This window comes from Amphiprion ocellaris, chromosome 4, assembly GCF_022539595.1.
Source record: "Amphiprion ocellaris isolate individual 3 ecotype Okinawa chromosome 4, ASM2253959v1, whole genome shotgun sequence".
Taxonomy (NCBI): Eukaryota; Metazoa; Chordata; class Actinopteri; family Pomacentridae; genus Amphiprion; species Amphiprion ocellaris.
Window position 1 is genome coordinate 2,238,979 of NC_072769.1, and position 5,905 is coordinate 2,244,883.

Genomic DNA, 5,905 nt, shown 5'->3' on the forward strand with positions numbered 1-5,905 from the left:
CGAAGAGTCTGTATCTCCTCTGCGTCTTTTATTTAGTTTCAGTCATGTAACATAGGGGCGGCATCATGCGTCAGCATAAGATATATTAACAGAGAAAGTGTCACTTGCATTATCTTATCATATGGAACACGTTAACCCTGTTCTCATGTTTCTACTGTGAGTACATACAGATTACAGTTAAAATGTACATGTACTTCTCAACAAGAAGTGCTTACATATGCATAGAGATACCTTTACAGTCATTCAATGATAACCACAATGAACCTAAGTATAATTCTTCCAACAGTGAACTACTAAATTTTTTTTTCGCTAAAGTCCGTTCAAAGGCTGTATGTCTTATTTGCAATGAAACGGTTGCCATTTTTAAAGAATACAATATCAGCCGACACTTCCACGAAGCATGCTAACTACGCTAGCAACCAATCAGCACAAGAATGGACAGCTACAGCTCAGAGGTTGGCAGCCAGTTTACAGACTCAGCAAAATACTTTTTTCGACAAACTACGATTCAAGAGTCAAGCACGAAGGCAAGTTATTTGCTAGCATTTAAAATAGCAAAGGCTAGCAAGCCTTTCTCCGAAGGGGAGCTTTTGAAAGAATGCATGGTAGAGACAGCAGGTCTCCTGTGTCCAGAGAGCAGAAACAAATTAGAAAAAATTAGTTTATCACGCAGGACAGTTACTCACCGTGTTGAACTAATCTGTGAAGACTTAACCAGCTCACTGAATGAAAAAGCGGAGTCCTTCAAGTTATATTCATTAGCACTGGATGAAAGTAATGGCATAAAAGACACTGCCCAGCTTTTAATTTTTATTCGAGGGATTAATGACAATTTTGAGACAACGGAGGAATTTTTGACCATGGAGTCCATGAAGGGGAAAACACAAGCAGAGGACTTGTATGACAGGGTGTCTGGGGTCATCGAGAGGCTGAAGCTGCCTTGGTGTAAACTCGCTAATGTCACCAAGGATGGATCGCCAAACTTGACAGGAACAAACATTGGGCTGCTGAAAAGAATCCAGGATAAGGTGAAGGAGGAAAACCCTGAGCTGGATGTGATTTTCCTACACTGCATAATCCATTAGGAAGCGCTCTGTAAGTCTGTTTTGCCTCTTGATCATGTCGTGAAGCCAATCGTAAAACTCGTTAACTTTATACGAGTGAGAGGGCTTCAGCATCGTCGGTTCATTAAGTTTCTTGAAGAAACTGATGCTGATCACCAGGACTTGCTTTACCACTCTCATGTCTGCTGGTTAAGTTTGGGGGGGAAAAAAAGGGTGACCAACAACACTGTTCCCACTGAAACTGAATGTGAGTATTCTTTACTTTGTCAGTGATGTCTTTAACATGTAATTCATGTTAGTTTGCACAATCTCCATCCATCTGATGCTGGCCTGGCCCGTCTGTCGAATTTCAAAACTCAATGTGGCCCCTGAGCCAAAAAGTTTGCCCACCCCTGACCTAGGGTGAACCAGTCTGTTGCTGAAGGCGCTTCTTAAGGAGTTCACAGTCCGATGCAAAGGCTGGGAGGAGTTTCTGATGATAGAAGACAGTTTATCCAGAGCCCTCCTCTCTCCCACCACATCCATGGAGTCCAGGGGGCAGCAACAGACTGAGCTGCTCTTTTAATCAGTCTGTTTAGTCTGTTCTTATCACGCTCAGAGCATCCCCCTCCCCAGCACACCACTGCATAGAAGACCATGGATGCCACCACAGTGTCATAAAAGATCTTCAGCAGTGGCCTGCTCACACCAAATGATGCAAGTCTCCTAAGCAGGTATAAACGACACTGACCCTTCTTATAAAGAGCGTCAGTGTTATCTGTCTAGTCCAGTTTGTTATTTAGGTGAACACCCAGGTACTTGTATATGGAGGACTAAAAGTGCCAAAATTAAATAAATAAATACATCATTAAATAATTAATTAAATATGTCATTAATTAATTAAAATTGGAATTAAATATTTCATTAATGAATTAAAATTGGAATTAAATATGTCATTAATTAATTAAAATTGGAATTAAATACTTAAATGTGTTATTAAATAAATATATCATTAAATAATTAAATATGTCATTAATTAGTTAAAATTGGAATTAAATATGTCATTAATTAATTAAAATTGGAATTAAATACATAAATGTGTTATTAAATATGTCATTAATTTATTAAAATAACAATTATTTTAAGTAAAAAACATATTTCATTATTTCACTATTTAATTAATTATTTCATGGTCCTTGCGTTGCAGTGGATCATGAATTTATTTTATCTGTCAACCTCGCCCGTCAAAGTCCGTGGGCGGGACTAACGTGAATCTAGTCTAATCCACTGCTTTTGTCTGCCTTGAAACCGGAAGTAGAAGTCTTTCTAAACATGGAGGCTGTGTAGAGGGAGAGTCGCTGTGAACTTTCTAGAGAGTTGGTGAGAGATATTTTAGACCTTGCAGAGTATGTGGAAGCAGGACCTGCTGACCGCGAGCATGTAGCGTGTAAAGCAGAGGAATTTATTGAAGTTGTTGAAGTTATTTCCGCACTTTCCGACCAAGATGTTGACCGTAGAGTGACTGCAAATTTAGAGGAAGTACTCCGCCGGTTTTCTGGTACCAGGGTGCAACAGGAGCACACACAGGGACCAGGGCGTTTGACATACCGAGGGAAGTTCTGGAACATCACGTTCTTTGTGGATTACCAGCCTGTCAAATTGCAGCGATGCTCGGAGTGTCGAGCGCTTTTCCTTTAGGACCTACTCGGCGCGGCACGGCTCCGCTCGTCTTTGTTTAGCCGCGATTCCACAAGCATCTACTCGGCACGGTACGGCTCGTCTCATCTTTGTTTGCGAGCGTTTCCATACGGACTAATTTTCAGCACCTTCTCGGCTGAGGTTCCCAGCGAGCTGAGATGAGCCGATAATGTGGCGTTTACATAGTGCAGGCCACTGATTGGGCAGGGAGTGACGACACACAGAGCAACTCCAGCACGAAAACAAAATCCTGCATTAAAAAATGACTGTAAACAGCGACGGTGTGCATTGCTCTTCACGAAACTCTCCGTTCTTCATAATTTTAATGTGACAGCCAGACCTGTACCGTGGGTGAATGAAGAGGTCGAGACTTTGTCTTTGGTGGCGGACCAAAGAATACAGAGAGAGCTGGACGGAGAAAGTTTATCAGGAGGTCTCTGAGCGGATGGCCGCTCACATATACAGTAGACTGTATATAAAGAGGACAGAAGCAGTGTAGGGAGAAGCTGAAAAAGCTCAAAAGTGACCATCGGTCCACCCAGGACCACAACGGCCGGCGTGGGTCAACCAGGAGGTGTTGGAAGAGGTTTCATGAACGCTATTTACTGGCACCGCACCGCCAGCAACAGGAGGGAGACTCAGCCGCTGCATTGTTGGAGACGTTCGAGGACGGTGAGTGTTTTGTGACTTCAAGAAACTTATACATCATTTATTCCATTGGTGGCAAGCTTCTTTTAAGCAAACAAGTATTTTTAGAAAGTAACGTCGTTGTCTCCTGTAGCAGACAATAAGATAGCTAGTTAGCCAATCGGCGCTAGCTAGTTAGCCATCGGCGCTAACTCCGTGCTCTGCTTGTATTTCGTGCTGCTGTTTCTAACGTTTAGCTCTCAGAAGCTAATACTTCAGTCAGCATGCCGTGTTTTTCTTGTACTTAGAGTGAGTGTTTATTTCTGTTCAAGAATCCCTTTCCACATGCGAAGCCTACTCCACCTCCGTCGCGGAGCCCCCGGCTGCCCTGCCTCCTCTCCACCACCAGCAGCGGCTCCTCTCCAGCACCAGCTCGGACACCGACACCAGCACGTCACAGCAACGTCTTATCACCGGTAAGACACGGTAAACAGAGAGCATGGTTGATTTTCGTATTATTACTACAGGTGTAAATGCCTGCAAGCATGATCAAAACAGTGAGACCAATGACCAAGAATTGAGGCAGGTGTAAATGCAAACTGTGCAGCAGCCAGCTCAAGAACGCCTGATGAAAGCTACATGTAGCTGCAGTGACACATAAACAGAACACATGCAGCTGCATTTATTTTCCATTGACTTAACAAGTAAGTCACTCTAATTAATTTACGTTCTGGTGCAGTGTAGTATTGCAACCATTCTTCTTATAGTCACTAGGTAGCTGTGAAACTGAATGAAAATATACATAAAAATGAGAAAACACAGCTCTTCTTAGCAACTCCAAAATGTGCACAGGATGAAATGAAGTTCACACCACGTCGTTTTTGTTTGTGGTGGAGGAGTTACTGCTTGTGCTTTGGTTAAAGCGAAGAGTGCCAGAAGTTTATTAAAGTATCAAAGACATGATCATGATTGAAAATGGATGGACGGGTGGCTAAACACATCACATCATAGCTGTGGAGTCCTTCCAGCTCCTGGGGACTACAATCTCTCAGGACCTCCTGAAAAAGGCTCAGCAGAGGATGTATTTCCTACGACAGCTGAGGAGACACGGCCTGCCACATGAGCTGTTGATCCAGTTCTACACTGCAGTCATCCGATCTGTCCTGTGCACCTCTGGATCAACCACACAGCAGGACAGAAACAGACTACAGCCCATAGTACGGACTGCAGAAAACATCATCAGAGACCCCACTCACCCTGGACATTTGGACTACAGTGCCCTGTACACAAAAATCACCACTACTGTGTTTATAGCAATTACCATTTTGCTAATGTGTTCATACATTCCAGTCTAGCTGTACATTTCTGTTTATATTGTGTTCTATTTTACTACTATTTCTTTTTCCTCCCTGTTCCTCTTTCTATTGTTTATTTTTTATTATTCTCTTCCATATTCCTAGGATGACACCAACAGCCGAAACCAAATTCCGTGTATATTGTGTACTTACTTGGCCATTAAAGCTGACTCTGATCACTTTTCTGTCTTTAGTCTAGGCAAGAGGAAAGGGGGCCACAGAAAATTGGACCTTCCTAGCATACTTGTGGAGATGCAGGCTGAGGAGGAGTGGAGTCATGCCCAGCATGATGAGAACATCTGGTTGCTCCTCAGCGAGGCAAGAGAGAATGAAGCGGCCTTGCAGTGGGAGGAGATGGCCCAGAATACTGCCTTCAACCAGTCATTCCTGGGTGTGCTGGGGCAGCTGGGGTAGCTGGGTAGGCAGTGGGCAGCCGGCGAGTGTGAGCGAGTCCACCTCCCATAGACTTGAGATTTACAAGTGCTGGTCATATAATTAGAATATCACGAAAAAGCTTGTCTTTTGGACAACTGTCAGGTCAGTAGTCTTCCCCATGATTGTGTAGCCTACAAAACTAGGCTGAGAGACCATTTAAAGGCCTTTGCAGGTGTTTTGAGTTAATTAGCTGATTAGAGGTGTCTTCAATATTGAACCTTTCTACAATATTCTAATTTTCAGAGATACCAAATTTGAGATTTTTGTTAGTATTCAGGTATAATCATCAAAGTTAAGAGAAATAAACATTTGAAATATATCAGTCTCTGTGTAATGAATGAGTATAATATACAAGTTTCACTTTTTGAATGGAATTACTGAAATAATGAACAACTTTTTTCATGATATTCTAATTATATGACCAGCACCTGTAGTTGTATATAGTTTTACTTTTAGTCCTCCACTGTAGGACAGGCCCACCACAGTTTGTACTTTGCACATTGTAAATAGTTTTGATTTTGCTGCTGACTAATAAACTATCTTGTGACTTATGTGATTGCATCATAACTTTTCATTTTGTCTGTTAAGACACTGGTAGGAAAAGAGTCAACAGTCTGAACCAAACAATTCTATATTCCCTAATAATGTATTTGTGTTTAATGGGATTTAACATGTTTTAACACAAACTCCTTTATGGTTCATAATTCCGGTGACTGAATTACACCAAAGCAATACTGATTTATCAAA